The 14,266-nt window shown below is 47.1% G+C and overlaps 27 non-coding genes across 27 annotated transcripts; all 27 read left to right on the top strand.

Moving 5' to 3' along the window:
- The first annotated feature begins 530 nt into the window (after positions 1-530).
- On the top strand, positions 531-603 carry TRNAA-AGC (transfer RNA alanine (anticodon AGC)). Its single transcript has one exon. It is a non-coding gene; the product is annotated as a tRNA-Ala (tRNA).
- A 707-nt stretch (positions 604-1,310) lies between these two features.
- Positions 1,311-1,383, top strand: TRNAA-AGC (transfer RNA alanine (anticodon AGC)). The gene has a single exon. It is a non-coding gene; the product is annotated as a tRNA-Ala (tRNA).
- A 966-nt stretch (positions 1,384-2,349) lies between these two features.
- TRNAA-AGC (transfer RNA alanine (anticodon AGC)) lies at positions 2,350-2,422 on the top strand. The gene has a single exon. It is a non-coding gene; the product is annotated as a tRNA-Ala (tRNA).
- Positions 2,423-3,396: 974 nt separating this feature from the next.
- Positions 3,397-3,469, top strand: TRNAA-AGC (transfer RNA alanine (anticodon AGC)). Its single transcript has one exon. It is a non-coding gene; the product is annotated as a tRNA-Ala (tRNA).
- Positions 3,470-3,658: 189 nt separating this feature from the next.
- TRNAA-AGC (transfer RNA alanine (anticodon AGC)) lies at positions 3,659-3,731 on the top strand. The gene has a single exon. It is a non-coding gene; the product is annotated as a tRNA-Ala (tRNA).
- Positions 3,732-3,920: 189 nt separating this feature from the next.
- On the top strand, positions 3,921-3,993 carry TRNAA-AGC (transfer RNA alanine (anticodon AGC)). Its single transcript has one exon. It is a non-coding gene; the product is annotated as a tRNA-Ala (tRNA).
- A 189-nt stretch (positions 3,994-4,182) lies between these two features.
- On the top strand, positions 4,183-4,255 carry TRNAA-AGC (transfer RNA alanine (anticodon AGC)). The gene has a single exon. It is a non-coding gene; the product is annotated as a tRNA-Ala (tRNA).
- Positions 4,256-4,441: 186 nt separating this feature from the next.
- TRNAA-AGC (transfer RNA alanine (anticodon AGC)) lies at positions 4,442-4,516 on the top strand. The gene has a single exon. It is a non-coding gene; the product is annotated as a tRNA-Ala (tRNA).
- A 449-nt stretch (positions 4,517-4,965) lies between these two features.
- Positions 4,966-5,038, top strand: TRNAA-AGC (transfer RNA alanine (anticodon AGC)). The gene has a single exon. It is a non-coding gene; the product is annotated as a tRNA-Ala (tRNA).
- A 189-nt stretch (positions 5,039-5,227) lies between these two features.
- TRNAA-AGC (transfer RNA alanine (anticodon AGC)) lies at positions 5,228-5,300 on the top strand. The gene has a single exon. It is a non-coding gene; the product is annotated as a tRNA-Ala (tRNA).
- A 711-nt stretch (positions 5,301-6,011) lies between these two features.
- TRNAA-AGC (transfer RNA alanine (anticodon AGC)) lies at positions 6,012-6,084 on the top strand. The gene has a single exon. It is a non-coding gene; the product is annotated as a tRNA-Ala (tRNA).
- A 711-nt stretch (positions 6,085-6,795) lies between these two features.
- On the top strand, positions 6,796-6,868 carry TRNAA-AGC (transfer RNA alanine (anticodon AGC)). Its single transcript has one exon. It is a non-coding gene; the product is annotated as a tRNA-Ala (tRNA).
- Positions 6,869-7,058: 190 nt separating this feature from the next.
- Positions 7,059-7,131, top strand: TRNAA-AGC (transfer RNA alanine (anticodon AGC)). Its single transcript has one exon. It is a non-coding gene; the product is annotated as a tRNA-Ala (tRNA).
- Positions 7,132-7,319: 188 nt separating this feature from the next.
- On the top strand, positions 7,320-7,392 carry TRNAA-AGC (transfer RNA alanine (anticodon AGC)). The gene has a single exon. It is a non-coding gene; the product is annotated as a tRNA-Ala (tRNA).
- Positions 7,393-8,104: 712 nt separating this feature from the next.
- TRNAA-AGC (transfer RNA alanine (anticodon AGC)) lies at positions 8,105-8,177 on the top strand. Its single transcript has one exon. It is a non-coding gene; the product is annotated as a tRNA-Ala (tRNA).
- Positions 8,178-8,628: 451 nt separating this feature from the next.
- Positions 8,629-8,701, top strand: TRNAA-AGC (transfer RNA alanine (anticodon AGC)). Its single transcript has one exon. It is a non-coding gene; the product is annotated as a tRNA-Ala (tRNA).
- Positions 8,702-9,412: 711 nt separating this feature from the next.
- Positions 9,413-9,485, top strand: TRNAA-AGC (transfer RNA alanine (anticodon AGC)). The gene has a single exon. It is a non-coding gene; the product is annotated as a tRNA-Ala (tRNA).
- A 949-nt stretch (positions 9,486-10,434) lies between these two features.
- Positions 10,435-10,507, top strand: TRNAA-AGC (transfer RNA alanine (anticodon AGC)). The gene has a single exon. It is a non-coding gene; the product is annotated as a tRNA-Ala (tRNA).
- Positions 10,508-10,696: 189 nt separating this feature from the next.
- TRNAA-AGC (transfer RNA alanine (anticodon AGC)) lies at positions 10,697-10,769 on the top strand. Its single transcript has one exon. It is a non-coding gene; the product is annotated as a tRNA-Ala (tRNA).
- A 189-nt stretch (positions 10,770-10,958) lies between these two features.
- On the top strand, positions 10,959-11,031 carry TRNAA-AGC (transfer RNA alanine (anticodon AGC)). Its single transcript has one exon. It is a non-coding gene; the product is annotated as a tRNA-Ala (tRNA).
- A 450-nt stretch (positions 11,032-11,481) lies between these two features.
- TRNAA-AGC (transfer RNA alanine (anticodon AGC)) lies at positions 11,482-11,554 on the top strand. Its single transcript has one exon. It is a non-coding gene; the product is annotated as a tRNA-Ala (tRNA).
- A 448-nt stretch (positions 11,555-12,002) lies between these two features.
- TRNAA-AGC (transfer RNA alanine (anticodon AGC)) lies at positions 12,003-12,075 on the top strand. Its single transcript has one exon. It is a non-coding gene; the product is annotated as a tRNA-Ala (tRNA).
- A 449-nt stretch (positions 12,076-12,524) lies between these two features.
- On the top strand, positions 12,525-12,597 carry TRNAA-AGC (transfer RNA alanine (anticodon AGC)). Its single transcript has one exon. It is a non-coding gene; the product is annotated as a tRNA-Ala (tRNA).
- Positions 12,598-12,785: 188 nt separating this feature from the next.
- Positions 12,786-12,858, top strand: TRNAA-AGC (transfer RNA alanine (anticodon AGC)). Its single transcript has one exon. It is a non-coding gene; the product is annotated as a tRNA-Ala (tRNA).
- A 188-nt stretch (positions 12,859-13,046) lies between these two features.
- On the top strand, positions 13,047-13,119 carry TRNAA-AGC (transfer RNA alanine (anticodon AGC)). Its single transcript has one exon. It is a non-coding gene; the product is annotated as a tRNA-Ala (tRNA).
- A 449-nt stretch (positions 13,120-13,568) lies between these two features.
- TRNAA-AGC (transfer RNA alanine (anticodon AGC)) lies at positions 13,569-13,641 on the top strand. The gene has a single exon. It is a non-coding gene; the product is annotated as a tRNA-Ala (tRNA).
- A 188-nt stretch (positions 13,642-13,829) lies between these two features.
- Positions 13,830-13,902, top strand: TRNAA-AGC (transfer RNA alanine (anticodon AGC)). The gene has a single exon. It is a non-coding gene; the product is annotated as a tRNA-Ala (tRNA).
- The last annotated feature ends 364 nt before the right edge of the window (positions 13,903-14,266 follow it).

Raw genomic sequence — 14,266 nt, 5'->3', positions numbered from 1 at the left:
TCTCCATCGGGGGTTTAGCTCAGATGGTAGAGCACTCGCTTAGCATGCGAAAGGTACTGGGATCGATAACCAGCACCTCCAGTCCTTTTTTTTATTCATTGCTTTGGCAGGTCATGTTTCGCTTGTTTTATAAAACAAAACAGCGCGCGATACAAGCAGCCGTCGACGCGAGAAAACCAGTTCTCAGTTGATGCGGCTTTCCTCTTTCTCCAAAATATTCGTCACGTAATTACCGATCAGCTTGTGAGCAAAACTAAGGACTCTCCATCGGGGGTTTAGCTCAGATGGTAGAGCGCTCGCTTAGCATGCGAAAGGTACTGGGATCGATACACAGCACCTCCAGTCCTTTTTTTTAATAATTGCTTTGGCAGGTCATGTTTCGCTTGTTTTATAAAACAAAACAGCGCGCGATACAAGCAGCCGTCGATGCGAGAAAACCAGTTCTCAGTTTACGCGGCTTTCCTCTTTCTCCAAAATATTCGTCACGTAATTACCGATCAGCTTGTGAGCAAAACAAAGGACTCTCCATCGGGGGTTTAGCTCAGATGGTAGAGCGCTCGCTTAGCATGCGAGAGGTGCTGGGATCGATACCCAGCACCTCCAGTCCTTTTTTTTATTCATTGCTTTGGCAGGTCATGTTTCGCTTGTTTTATAAAACAAAACAGCGCGCGATACAAGCAGCCGTCGACGATGAAAACCAGTTCTCAGTTGACGCGGCTTTCCTCTTTCTCCAAAATATTCGTCACGTAATTACCGATCAGCTTGTGAGCATAACTATGGACTCTCCATCGGGGGTGTAGCTCAGATGATAGAGCGCTCGCTTAGCATGCGAGAGGTACTGGGATCGATAACCAGCACCTCCAGTCCTTTTTTTATTCATTGCTTTGGCAGGTCATGTTTCGCTTGTTTTATAAAACAAAACAGCGCGCGATACAAGCAGCCGTCGACGCGAGAAAACCAGTTCTCAGTTGATGCGGCTTTCCTCTTTCTCCAAAATATTCGTCACGTAATTACCGATCAGCTTGTGAGCATAAATATGGACTCTCCATCGAGGGTGTAGCTCAGATGATAGAGCGCTCGCTTAGCATGCGAGAGGTGCTGGGATCGATACCCAGCACCTCCAGTCCTTTTTTTTATTCATTGCTTTGGCAGGTCATGTTTCGCTTGTTTTGTAAAACAAAACAGCGCGCGATACAAGCAGCCGTCGACGATGAAAACCAGTTCTCAGTTGACGCGGCTTTCCTCTTTCTCCAAAATATTCGTCACGTAATTACCGATCAGCTTGTGAGCATAACTACGGATTCTTCATCGGGGGTGTAGCTCAGATGGTAGAGCGCTCGCTTAGCATGCGAGAGGTGCTGGGATCGATACCCAGCACCTCCAGTCCTTTTTTTTATTCATTGCTTTGGCAGGTCATGTTTCGCTTGTTTTATAAAACAAAACAGCGCGCGATACAAGCAGCCGTCGACGATGAAAACCAGTTCTCAGTTGACGCGGCTTTCCTCTTTCTCCAAAATATTCGTCACGTAATTACCGATCAGCTTGTGAGCATAACTATGGACTCTCCATCGGGGGTGTAGCTCAGATGATAGAGCGCTCGCTTAGCATGCGAGAGGTACTGGGATCGATAACCAGCACCTCCAGTCCTTTTTTTTATTCATTGCTTTGGCAGGTCATGTTTCGCTTGTTTTATAAAACAAAACAGCGCGCGATACAAGCAGCCGTCGACGATGAAAACCAGTTCTCAGTTGACGCGGCTTTCCTCTTTCTCCAAAATATTCGTCACGTAATTACCGATCAGCTTGTGAGCATAACTATGGACTCTCCATCGGGGGTGTAGCTCAGATGATAGAGCGCTCGCTTAGCATGCGAGAGGTACTGGGATCGATAACCAGCACCTCCAGTCCTTTTTTTATTCATTGCTTTGGCAGGTCATGTTTCGCTTGTTTTATAGAAAAAACAGCGCGCGATACAAGCAGCCGTCGACGCGAGAAAACCAGTTCTCAGTTGACGCGGCTTTCCTCTTTCTCCAAAATATTCGTCACGTAATTACCGATCAGCTTGTGAGCATAACTATGGACTCTCCATCGGGGGTGTAGCTCAGATGATAGAGCGCTCGCTTAGCATGCGAGAGGTACTGGGATCGATAACCAGCACCTCCAGTCCTTTTTTTTATTCATTGCTTTGGCAGGTCATGTTTCGCTTGTTTTATAAAAAAAACAGCGCGCGATACAAGCAGCCGTCGACGCGAGAAAACCAGTTCTCACTTGACGCGGCTTTCCTCTTTCTCCAAAATATTCGTCACGTAATTACCGATCACCTTCTGAGCATAACTACGGAGTCTCCATCGGGGGTGTAGCTCAGATGGTAGAGCGCTCGCTTAGCATGCGAGAGGTACTGGGATCGATACCCAGCACCTCCAGTCCTTTTTTTTATTCATTGCTTTGGCAGGTCATGTTTCGCTTGTTTTATAAAACAAAACAGCGCGCGATACAAGCAGCCTTCGATGCGAGAAAACCAGTTCTCAGTTGACGCGGCTTTCCTCTTTCTCCAAAATATTCGTCACGTAATTACCGATCACCTTCTGAGCATAACTATGGACTCTCCATCGGGGGTGTAGCTCAGATGATAGAGCGCTCGCTTAGCATGCGAGAGTTACTGGGATCGATACCCAGCACCTCCAATCCTTTTTTTTTTTATTCATTGCTTTGGCAGGACATGTTTCGCTTGTTTTATAAAACAAAACATCGCGCGATACAAGCAGCCGTTGATGCGAGAAAACTAGTTTTCAGTTGACGCGGCTTTCCTCTTTCTCCAAAATATTCGTCACGTAATTACCGAACAGCTTGTGAGCATAACTAAGGACTCTCCATCGTGGGTGTACCTCAGATGGTAGAGCGCTCGCTTAGCATGCGAGAGGTACTGGGATCGATACCCAGCACCTCCAGTCCTTTTTTTTTATTCATTGCTTTGGCAGGTCATGTTTCGCTTGTTTTATAAATGAAAACAGCGCGCGATACAAGCAGCCGTCGACGCGAGAAAACCAGTTCTCAGTTGATGCGGCTTGCCTCTTTCTCCAAAATATTCGTCACGTAATTACCGATCAGCTTGTGAGCATAACTATGGACTCTCCATCGGGGGTGTAGCTGAGATGATAGAGCGCTCGCTTAGCACGCGAGAGTTACTGGGATTGATACCCAGCACCTCCAGTGTTTTTTTTATTGATTGCTTTGGCAGGTCATGTTTCGCTTGTTTTATAAAACAAAACAGCGCGCGATACAAGCAGCCGTCGACGCGAGAAAACCAGTTCTCAGTTGACCCGGCTTTCCTCTTTCTCCAAAATATTCGTCACGTAATTACCGATCAGCTTGTGAGCATAACTACGGACTCTTCATCGGGGGTGTGGCTCAGATGGTAGAGCGCTCGCTTAGCATGCGAGAGGTACTGGGATCGATACCCAGCACCTCCAGTCCTTTTTTTTTATTCATTGCTTTGGCAGGACATGTTTCGCTTGTTTTATAAAACAAAACAGCGCGCGATACAAGCAGCCGTTGATGCGAGAAAACTAGATCTCAGTTGACGCGGCTTTCCTCTTTCTCCAAAATATTCGCCACGTAATTACCGATCAGCTTGTGAGCATAACTACGGACTCTCCATCGGGGGTGTAGCTCAGATGGTAGAGCGCTCGCTTAGCATGCGAGAGGTACTGGGATCGATACCCAGCACCTCCAGTCCTTTTTTTTTATTCATTGCTTTGGCAGGACATGTTTCGCTTGTTTTATAAAACAAAACAGCGCGCGATACAAGCAGCCGTTGATGCGAGAAAACCAGTTCTCAGTTGACCCGGCTTTCCTCTTTCTCCAAAATATTCGTCACGTAATTACCGATCAGCTTGTGAGCATAACTACGGACTCTTCATCGGGGGTGTAGCTCAGATGGTAGAGCGCTCGCTTAGCATGCGAGAGGTACTGGGATCGATACCCAGCACCTCCAGTCCTTTTTTTTTATTCATTGCTTTGGCAGGACATGTTTCGCTTGTTTTATAAAACAAAACAGCGCGCGATACAAGCAGCCGTTGATGCGAGAAAACCAGTTCTCAGTTGACCCGGCTTTCCTCTTTCTCCAAAATATTCGTCACGTAATTACCGATCAGCTTGTGAGCATAACTACGGACTCTCCATCGGGGGTGTAGCTCAGATGGTAGAGCGCTCGCTTAGCATGCGAGAGGTACTGGGATCGATACCCAGCACCTCCAGTCCTTTTCTTTATTCATTGCTTTGGCAGGTCATGTTTCGCTTGTTTTATAAAACAAAACAGCGCGCGATACAAGCAGCCGTCGACGCGAGAAAACCAGTTCTCAGTTGACGCGGCTTTCCTCTTTCTCCAAAATATTCGTCACGTAATTACCGATCAGCTTGTGAGCATAACTATTGACCCTCCATCGGGGGTGTAGCTCAGATGGTAGAGCGCTCGCTTAGCATGCGAGAGGTACTGGGATCGATACCCAGCACCTGAAGTCCTTTTTTTTATTCATTGCTTTGGCAGGTCATGTTTTGCTTGTTTTATAAAACAAAACAGCGCGCGATACAAGCAGCCGTCGATGCGAGAAAACCAGTTCTCAGTTGACGCGGCTTTCCTCTTTCTCCAAAATATTTGTCACGTAATTACTGATCGGCTTGTGAGCAAAACTAAGGACTCTCCATCAGGGGTGTAGCTCAGATGGTAGAGCGCTCGCTTAGCATGCGAGAGGTACTGGGATCGTTACCCAGCGCCTCCAGTCCTTTTTTTTATTCATTGCTTTGGCAGGACATGTTTCGCTTGTTTTATAAAACAAAACAGCGCGCGATACAAGCAGCCGTTGATGCGAGAAAACCAGTTCTCAGTTGACCCGGTTTTCCTCTTTCTCCAAAATATTCGTCACGTAATTACCGATCAGCTTGTGAGCATAACTACGGACTCTTCATCGGGGGTGTAGCTCAGATGGTAGAGCGCTCGCTTAGCATGCGAGAGTTACTGGGATCGATACCCAGCACCTCCAATCCTTTTTTTTTATTCATTGCTTTGGCTGGACATGTTTCGCTTGTTTTATAAAACAAAACAGCGCGCGATACAAGCAGCCGTTGACGCGAGAAAACTAGTTTTCAGTTGACGCGGCTTTCCTCTTTCTCCAAAATATTCGCCACGTAATTACCGATCAGCTTGTGAGCATAACTTCGGACTCTCAATCGGGGGTGTAGCTCAGATGGTAGAGCGCTCGCTCAGCATGCGAGAGGTACTGGGATCGATACCCAGCACCTCCAGTCTTTTTTTTTTAATTCATTGCTTTGGCAGGTCATGTTTTGCTTGTTTTATAAAACAAAACAGCGCGCGATACAAGCAGCCGTCGATGCGAGAAAACCAGTTCTCAGTTTACGCGGCTTTCCTCTTTCTCCAAAATATTCGTCACGTAATTACCGATCAGCTTGTGAGCAAAACAAAGGACTCTCCATCGGGGGTTTAGCTCAGATGGTAGAGCGCTCGCTTAGCATGCGAAAGGTACTGGGATCGATACACAGCACCCCCAGTCCTTTTTTTTAATAATTGCTTTGGCAGGTCATGTTTCGCTTGTTTTTTAAAACAAAACAGCACGCGATACAAGCAGCTGTCGACGATGAAAACCAGTTCTGAGTTGACGCGGCTTTCCTCTTTCTCCAAAATATTCGTCACGTAATTACCGATCAGCTTGTGAGCATAACTATGGACTCTCCATCGGGGGTGTAGCTCAGATGATAGAGCGCTCGCTTAGCATGCGAGAGGTACTGCGATCGATAACCAGCACCTCCAGTCCTTTTTTTTATTCATTGCTTTGGCAGGTCATGTTTCGCTTGTTTTATAAAAAAAAACAGCGCGCGATACAAGCAGCCGTCGACGCGAGAAAACCAGTTCTCAGTTGACGCGGCTTTCCCCTTTCTCCAAAATATTCGTAACGTAATTACCGATCAGCTTGTGGGCATAACTACGGACTCTTCATCGGGGGTGTAGCTCAGATGGTAGAGCGCTCGCTTAGCATGCGAGAGGTACTGGGATCGATACCCAGCACCTCCAGTCCTTTTTTTTATTCATTGCTTTGGCAGGTCATGTTTCGCTTGTTTTATAAAACAAAACAGCGCGCGATAGAAGCAGCCTTCGATGCGAGAAAACCAGTTCTCAGTTGACGCGGCTTTCCTCTTTCTCCAAAATATTCGTCACGTAATTACCGATCACCTTCTGAGCATAACTATGGACTCTCCATCGGGGGTGTAGCTCAGATGATAGAGGGCTCGCTTAGCATGCGAGAGTTACTGGGATCGATACCCAGCACCTCCAATCCTTTTTTTTTTATTCATTGCTTTGGCAGGACATGTTTCGCTTGTTTTATAAAACAAAACATCGCGCGATACAAGCAGCCGTTGACGCGAGAAAACTAGTTTTCAGTTGACGCGGCTTTCCTCTTTCTCCAAAATATTCGTCACGTAATTACCGATCAGCTTGTGAGCATAACTAAGGACTCTCCATCGTGGGTGTACCTCAGATGATAGAGCGCTCGCTTAGCACGCGAGAGTTACTGGGATTGATACCCAGCACCTCCAGTGTTTTTTTTATTCATTGCTTTGGCAGGTCATGTTTCGCTTGTTTTATAAAACAAAACAGCGCGCGATACAAGCAGCCGTGGACGCGAGAAAACCAGTTCTCAGTTGACCCGGCTTTCCTCTTTCTCCAAAATATTCGTCACGTAATTACCGATCAGCTTGTGAGCATAACTACGGACTCTTCATCGGGGGTGTAGCTCAGATGGTAGAGCGCTCGCTTAGCATGCGAGAGGTACTGGGATCGATACCCAGCACCTCCAGTCCTTTTTTTTTTATTCATTGCTTTGGCAGAACATGTTTCGCTTGTTTTATAAAACAAAACAGCGCGCGATACAAGCAGCCGTTGATGCGAGAAAACTAGATCTCAGTTGACGCGGCTTTCCTCTTTCTCCAAAATATTCGCCACGTAATTACCGATCAGCTTGTGAGCATAACTATGGACTCTCCATCGGGGGTGTAGCTCAGATGGTAAAGCGCTCGCTTAGCATGCGAGAGGTACTGGGATCGATACCCAGCATTTCCAGTCCTTTTCTTTATTCATTGCTTTGGCAGGTCATGTTTCGCTTGTTTTATAAAACAAAACAGCGCGCGATACAAGCAGCCGTCGACGCGAGAAAACCAGTTCTCAGTTGACGCGGCTTTCCTCTTTCTCCAAAATATTCGTGACGTAATTACCGATCAGCTTGTGAGCATAACTACGGACTCTCCATCGGGGGTGTAGCTCAGATGGTGGAGCGCTCGCTTAGCATGCGAGAGGTACTGGGTTCGATACCCAGCGCCTCCAGTCCTTTTTTTTTATTCATTGCTTTGGCAGGTCATGTTTCGCTTGTTTTGTAAAACAAAACAGCGCGCGATACAAGCAGCCGTCGACGCGAGAAAACCAGTTCTCAGTTGACGCGGCTTTCTTCTTTCTCCAAAATATTCGTCACGTAATTACCGATCAGCTTGTGAGCATAACTATGGACTCTCTATCGGGGGTGTACATCAGATGATAGAGCGCTCTCTTAGCATGAGAGAGGTACTGGGATCGATACCCAGCACCTCCAGTCCTTTTTTTTATTCATTGCTTTGGCAGGTCATGTTGCGCTTCTGTTATAAAAGAAAACAGCGCGCGATACAAGCAGCCGTCGACGCGAGAAAACCAGTTCTCAGTTGACGCGGCTTTCCTCTTTCTCCAAAATATTCGTCACGTAATTACCGATCGGCTTGTGAGCAAAACTATGGACTCTCCATCAGGGGTGTAGCTCAGATGGTATAGCGCCCGCTTAGCATGCGAGAGGTACTGGGATCGATACCCAGCACCTCCAGTCCTTTTTTTTTATTCATTGCTTTGGCAGGTCATGTTGCGCTTGTGTTATAAAAGAAAACAGCGCGCGATACAAGCAGCCGTTGACGCGAGAAAACTAGTTCTCAGTTGACGCGGCTTTCCTCTTTCTCCAAAATATTCGTGACGTAATTACCGATCAGCTTGTGAGCATAACTACGGACTCTTCATCGGGGGTGTAGCTCAGATGGTAGAGCGCTCGCTTAGCATGAGAGAGGTACTGGGATCGATACCCAGCACCTCCAGTCCTTTTTTTTTATTCATTGCTTTGGCAGGTCATGTTGCGCTTGTGTTATAAAAGAAAACAGCGCGCGATACAAGCAGCCGTTGACGCGAGAAAACCAGTTCTCAGTTGACGCGGCTTTCCTCTTTCTCCAAAATATTCGTCACGTAATTACCGATCGGCTTGTGAGCAAAACTATGGACTCTCCATCAGGGGTGTAGCTCAGATGGTATAGCGCTCGCTTAGCATGCGAGAGGTACTGGGATCGATACCCAGCACCTCCAGTCCTTTTTTTTTATTCATTGCTTTGGCAGGTCATGTTGCGCTTGTGTTATAAAAGAAAACAGCGCGCGATACAAGCAGCCGTCGACGCGAGAAAACCAGTTCTCAGTTGACGCGGCTTTCCTCTTTCTCCAAAATATTCGTGACGTAATTACCGATCAGCTTGTGAGCATAACTACGGACTCTTCATCGGGGGTGTAGCTCAGATGGTAGAGCGCTCGCTTAGCATGAGAGAGGTACTGGGATCGATACCCAGCACCTCCAATCCTTTTTTTTATTCATTGCTTTGGCAGGTCATGTTTCGCTTGTTTTATAAAACAAAACAGCGCGCGATACAAGCAGCCGTTGACGCGAGAAAACTAGTTCTCAGTTGACGCGGCTTTCCTCTTTCTCCAAAATATTCGCCACGTAATTATCGATCAGCTTGTGAGCATAACTACGGACTCTCCATCGGGGGTGTAGCTCAGATGATAGAGCGCTCGCTTAGCATGCGAGAGTTACTGGGATCGATACCCAGAACCTCCAATCCTTTTTTTTTATTCATTGCTTTGGCAGGTCATGTTTCGTTTGTTTTATAAAACAAAACAGCGCGCGATACAAGCAGCCGTCGACGCGAGAAAACCAGTTCTCAGTTGACGTGGCTTTCCTCTTTCTCCAAAATATTCGTCACGTAATTACCGATCAGCGTGTGAGCATAACTATGGACTCTCCATCGGGGGTGTAGATAAGATGATAGAGCGCTCGCTTAGCATGCGAGAGTTACTGCGATCAATACCCAGCACCTCCGATCCTTTTTTTTATTCATTGCTTTGGCAGGTCATGTTTCGCTTGTTTTATAAAACAAAACAGCGCGCGATACAAGCAGCCGTCGAAGCGAGAAAACCAGTTCTAGTTTGACGCGGCTTTCCTTTTTCTGCAAAATATTCGTCACGTAATTACCGATCAGCTCGTGAGCATAACTATTGACCCTTCATCGGGGGTGTAGCTCAGATGGTAGAGCGCTCGCTTAGCATGCGAGAGGTACTGGGATCGATACCCAGCACCTCCAGTCCTTTTTTTTATTCATTGCTTTGGCAGGTCATGTTTTGCTTGTTTTATAAAACAAAACAGCGCGCGATACAAGCAGCCTTCGATGCGAGAAAACCAGTTCTCAGTTGACGCGGCTTTCCTCTTTCTCCAAAATATTCGTCACGTAATTACCGATCGGCTTGTGAGCAAAACTAAGGAGCCTCCAACAGGGGTGTAGCTCAGATGGTAGAGCGCTCGCTTAGGTGCGAGAGGTACTGGGATCGATACCCAGCACCTCCAGTCCTTTTTTTTTATTCATTGCTTTGGCAGGTCATGTTTCGCTTGTGTTATAAAAGAAAACAGCGCGCGATACAAGCAGCCGTCGACGCGAGAAAACCAGTTCTCAGTTGACGCGGCTTTCCTCTTTCTCCAAAATATTCGTGACGTAATTACCGATCAGGTTGTGAGCATAACTACAGACTCTTCATCGGGGGTGTAGCTCAGATGGTAGAGCGGTCGCTTAGCATGCGAGAGGTACTGGGATCGATACCCAGCACATCCAGTCCTTTTTTTTTATTCATTGCTTTGGCAGGTCGTGTTTCGCTTGTTTTATAAAACAAAACAGCGCGCGATACAAGCAGCCGTCGACGCGAGAAAACCAGTTCTCAGTTGACGCGGCTTTCCTCTTTCTCCAAAATATTCGTGACGTAATTACCGATCAGCTTGTGAGCATAACTATGGACTCTCCATCGGGGGTGTAGCTCAGATGATAGAGCGCTCGCTTAGCATGCGAGAGTTACTGGGATCGATACCCAGCACCTCCAATCCTTTTCATGTTTCGCTTGTTTTATAAAACAAAACAGCGCGCGATACAAGCAGCCGTCGACGCGAGAGAACCAGTTCTCAGTTGACGCGGCTTTCCTCTTTCTCTAAAATATAATTCACGTAAATACCGATCAGCTTGTGAGCATAAATACGGACTCTTCATCGGGGGTGTAGCTCAGATGGTAGAGCGCTCGCTTAGCATGCGAGAGGTACTGGGATCGATACCCAGCACCTCCAGTTCTTTTTTTTTATTCATTGCTTTGGCAGGTCATGTTTCGCTTGTTTTATAAAACAAAACAGCGCGCGATACAAGCAGCCGTCGACGCGAGAAAACCAGTTCTCAGTTGACGCGGCTTTCCTCTTTCTCCAAAATATTCGTCACGTAATTACCGATCAGCTTGTGAGCATAACTATGGACTCTCCATCGGGGGTGTAGCTCAGATGGTAGTGCGCTCGCTTAGCATGCGAGAGGTACTGGGATCGATACCCAGCACCTCCAGTTCTTTTTTTTTATTCATTGCTTTGGCAGGTCATGTTTCGCTTGTTTTATAAAAGAAAACAGCACGCGATACAAGCAGCCGTCGACGCGAGAAAACCAGTTCTCAGTTGAAGCGGCTTTCCTCTTTCTCCAAAATATTCGTCACGTAATTACCGATCAGCTTGTGAGCATAAATACGGACTCTTCATCGGGGGTGTAGCTCAGATGGTAGAGCGCTCGCTTAGCATGCGAGAGGTACTGGGATCGATACCCAGCACCTCCAGTCCTTTTTTTTATTCATTGCTTTGGCAGGTCATGCTTCGCTTGTTTTATAAAACAAAACAGCGCGCGATACAAGCAGCCGTCGACGCGAGAAAACCAGTTCTCAGTTGACGCGGCTTTCCTCTTTCTCCAAAATATTCGTCACGTAATTACCGATCAGCTTGTGAGCATAACTATGGACTCTCCATCGGGGGTGTAGCTGAGATGATAGAGCGCTCGCTTAGCACGCGAGAGTTATTGGGATCGATACCCAGCACCTCCAATCCTTTTTTTTTATTTATTGCTTTGGCAGGTCATGTTTCGCTTGTTTTATAAAACAAAACAGTGCGCGATACACGCAGCCGTCGACGCGAGAAAACCAGTTCTCAGTTGACGCGGCTTTCCTCTTTCTCCAAAATATTCGTCACCTAATTACCGATCAGCTTGTGAGCATAACTATTGACCCTCCATCGGGGGTGTAGCTCAGATGGTAGAGCGCTCGCTTAGCATGCGAGAGGTACTGGGATCGATACCCAGCACCTCCAGTCCTTTTTTTTATTCATTGCTTTGGCAGGTCATGTTTTGCTTGTTTTATAAAACAAAACAGCGCGAATTGCAAGCAGCCGTCAACGCGAGAAACCAGTTCTCAGTTGACGCGGCTTTCCTGTTTCTCCAAAATATTCGTCACTTAATTACCGATCAGCTTGTGAGCATAACTTTGGACTCTCCATCGGGGGTGTAGCTCAGATGATAGAGCGCTCGCTTAGCATGCGAGAGTTACTGGCATCGATACCCAGCACCTCCAATCCTTTTTTTTATTCATTGCTTTGGCAGGTCATGTTTCGCTTGTTTTATAAAACAAAACAGCGCGCGATACAAGCAGCCGTCGAAGCGAGAAAACCAGTTCTAGTTTGACGCGGCTTTCCTCTTTCTGCAAAATATTCGTCACGTAATTACCGATCAGCTTGTGAGCATAACTATTGACCCTTCATCGGGGGTGTAGCTCAGATGGTAGAGCGCTCGCTTAGCCTGCGAGAGGTACTGGGATCGATACCCAGCACCTCCAGTCCTTTTTTTTATTCATTGCCTTGGCAGGTCATGTTTTGCTTGTTTTATAAAACAAAACAGCGCGCGATACAAGCAGCCTTCGATGCGAGAAAACCAGTTCTCAGTTGACGCGGCTTTCCTCTTTCTCCAAAATATTCGTCACGTAATTACCGATCAGCTTGTGAGCATAACTATGGACTCTCCATCGGGGGTGTAGCTGAGATGATAGAGCGCTCGCTTAGCACGCGAGAGTTATTGGGATCGATACCCAGCACCTCCAATCCTTTTTTTTATTCATTGCTTTGGCAGGTCATGCTTCGCTTGTTTTATAAAACAAAACAGCGCGCGATACACGCAGCCGTCGACGCGAGAATACCAGTTCTCAGTTGACGCGGCTTTCCTCTTTCTCCAAAATATTCGTCACGTAATTACCGATCAGCTTGTGAGCATAACTATTGACCCTCCATCGGGGGTGTAGCTCAGATGGTAGAGCGCTCGCTTAGCATGCGAGAGGTACTGGGATCGATACCCAGTACCTCCAGTCCTTTTTTTTATTCATTGCTTTGGCAGGTCATGTTTTGCTTGTTTTATAAAACAAAACAGCGCGCGATACACGCAGCCGTCGACGCGAGAAAACCAGTTCTCAGTTGACGCGGCTTTCCTCTTTCTCCAAAATATTCGTCACGTAATTACCGATCAGCTTGTGAGCATAACTATTGACCCTCCATCGGGGGTGTAGCTCAGATGGTAGAGCGCTCGCTTAGCCTGCGAGAGGTACTGGGATCGATACCCAGCACCTCCAGTCCTTTTTTTTATTCATTGCCTTGGCAGGTCATGCTTCGCTTGTTTTATAAAACAAAACAGCGCGCGATACACGCAGCCGTCGACGCGAGAAAACCAGTTCTCAGTTGACGCGGCTTTCCTCTTTCTCCAAAATATTCGTCACCTAATTACCGATCAGCTTGTGAGCATAACTATTGACCCTCCATCGGGGGTGTAGCTCAGATGGTAGAGCGCTCGCTTAGCCTGCGAGAGGTACTGGGATCGATACCCAGCACCTCCAGTCCTTTTTTTTATTCATTGCCTTGGCAGGTCATGCTTCGCTTGTTTTATAAAACAAAACAGCGCGCGATACAAGCAGCCGTCGACGCGAGAAAACCAGTTCTCAGTTGACGCGGCTTTCCTCTTTCTCCAAAATATTCGTCACGTAATTACCGATCAGCTTGTGAGCATAACTATGGACTCTCCATCGGGGGTGTAGCTGAGATGATAGAGCGCTCGCTTAGCACGCGAGAGGTACTGGGATCGATACCCAGCACCTCCAGTCCTTTTTTTTATTCATTGCTTTGGCAGGTCATGTTTTGCTTGTTTTATAAAACAAAACAGCGCGCGATAGACGCAGCCGTCGACGCGAGAAAACCAGTTCTCAGTTGACGCGGCTTTCCTCTTTCTCCAAAATATTCGTCACGTAATTACCGATCAGCTTGTGAGCATAACTATTGACCCTCCATCGGGGGTGTAGCTCAGATGGTAGAGCGCTCGCTTAGCATGCGAGAGGTACTGGGATCGATACCCAGCACCTCCAATCCTTTTTTTTATTCATTGCTTTGGCAGGTCATGCTTCGCTTGTTTTATAAAACAAAACAGCGCGCGATACACGCAGCCGTCGACGCGAGAAAACCAGTTCTCAGTTGACGCGGCTTTCCTCTTTCTCCAAAATATTCGTCACGTAATTACCGATCAGCTTGTGAGCATAACTATTGACCCTCCATCGGGGGTGTAGCTCAGATGGTAGAGCGCTCGCTTAGCCTGCGAGAGGTACTGGGATCGACACCCAGCACCTCCAGTCCTTTTTTTTATTCATTGCCTTGGCAGGTCATGCTTCGCTTGTTTTATAAAACAAAACAGCGCGCGATACAAGCAGCCGTCGACGCGAGAAAACCAGTTCTCAGTTGACGCGGCTTTCCTCTTTCTCCAAAATATTCGTCACGTAATTACCGATCAGCTTGTGAACATAACTATGGACTCTCCATCGGGGGTGTAGCTGAGATGATAGAGCGCTCGCTTAGCACGCGAGAGTTATTGGGATCGATACCCAGCACCTCCAATCCTTTTTTTTATTCATTGCTTTGGCAGGTCATGCTTCGCTTGTTTTATAAAACAAAACAGCGCGCGATACACGCAGCCGTCGACGCGAGAAAACCAGTTCT

Source organism: Rhipicephalus microplus, unplaced genomic scaffold (genome assembly GCF_043290135.1).
Source record: "Rhipicephalus microplus isolate Deutch F79 unplaced genomic scaffold, USDA_Rmic scaffold_45, whole genome shotgun sequence".
Taxonomy (NCBI): domain Eukaryota; kingdom Metazoa; phylum Arthropoda; class Arachnida; order Ixodida; family Ixodidae; genus Rhipicephalus; species Rhipicephalus microplus.
The sequence above is the reverse complement of the archived record's forward strand: the minus strand, read 5'-3'. Positions and strand labels throughout refer to the sequence as shown.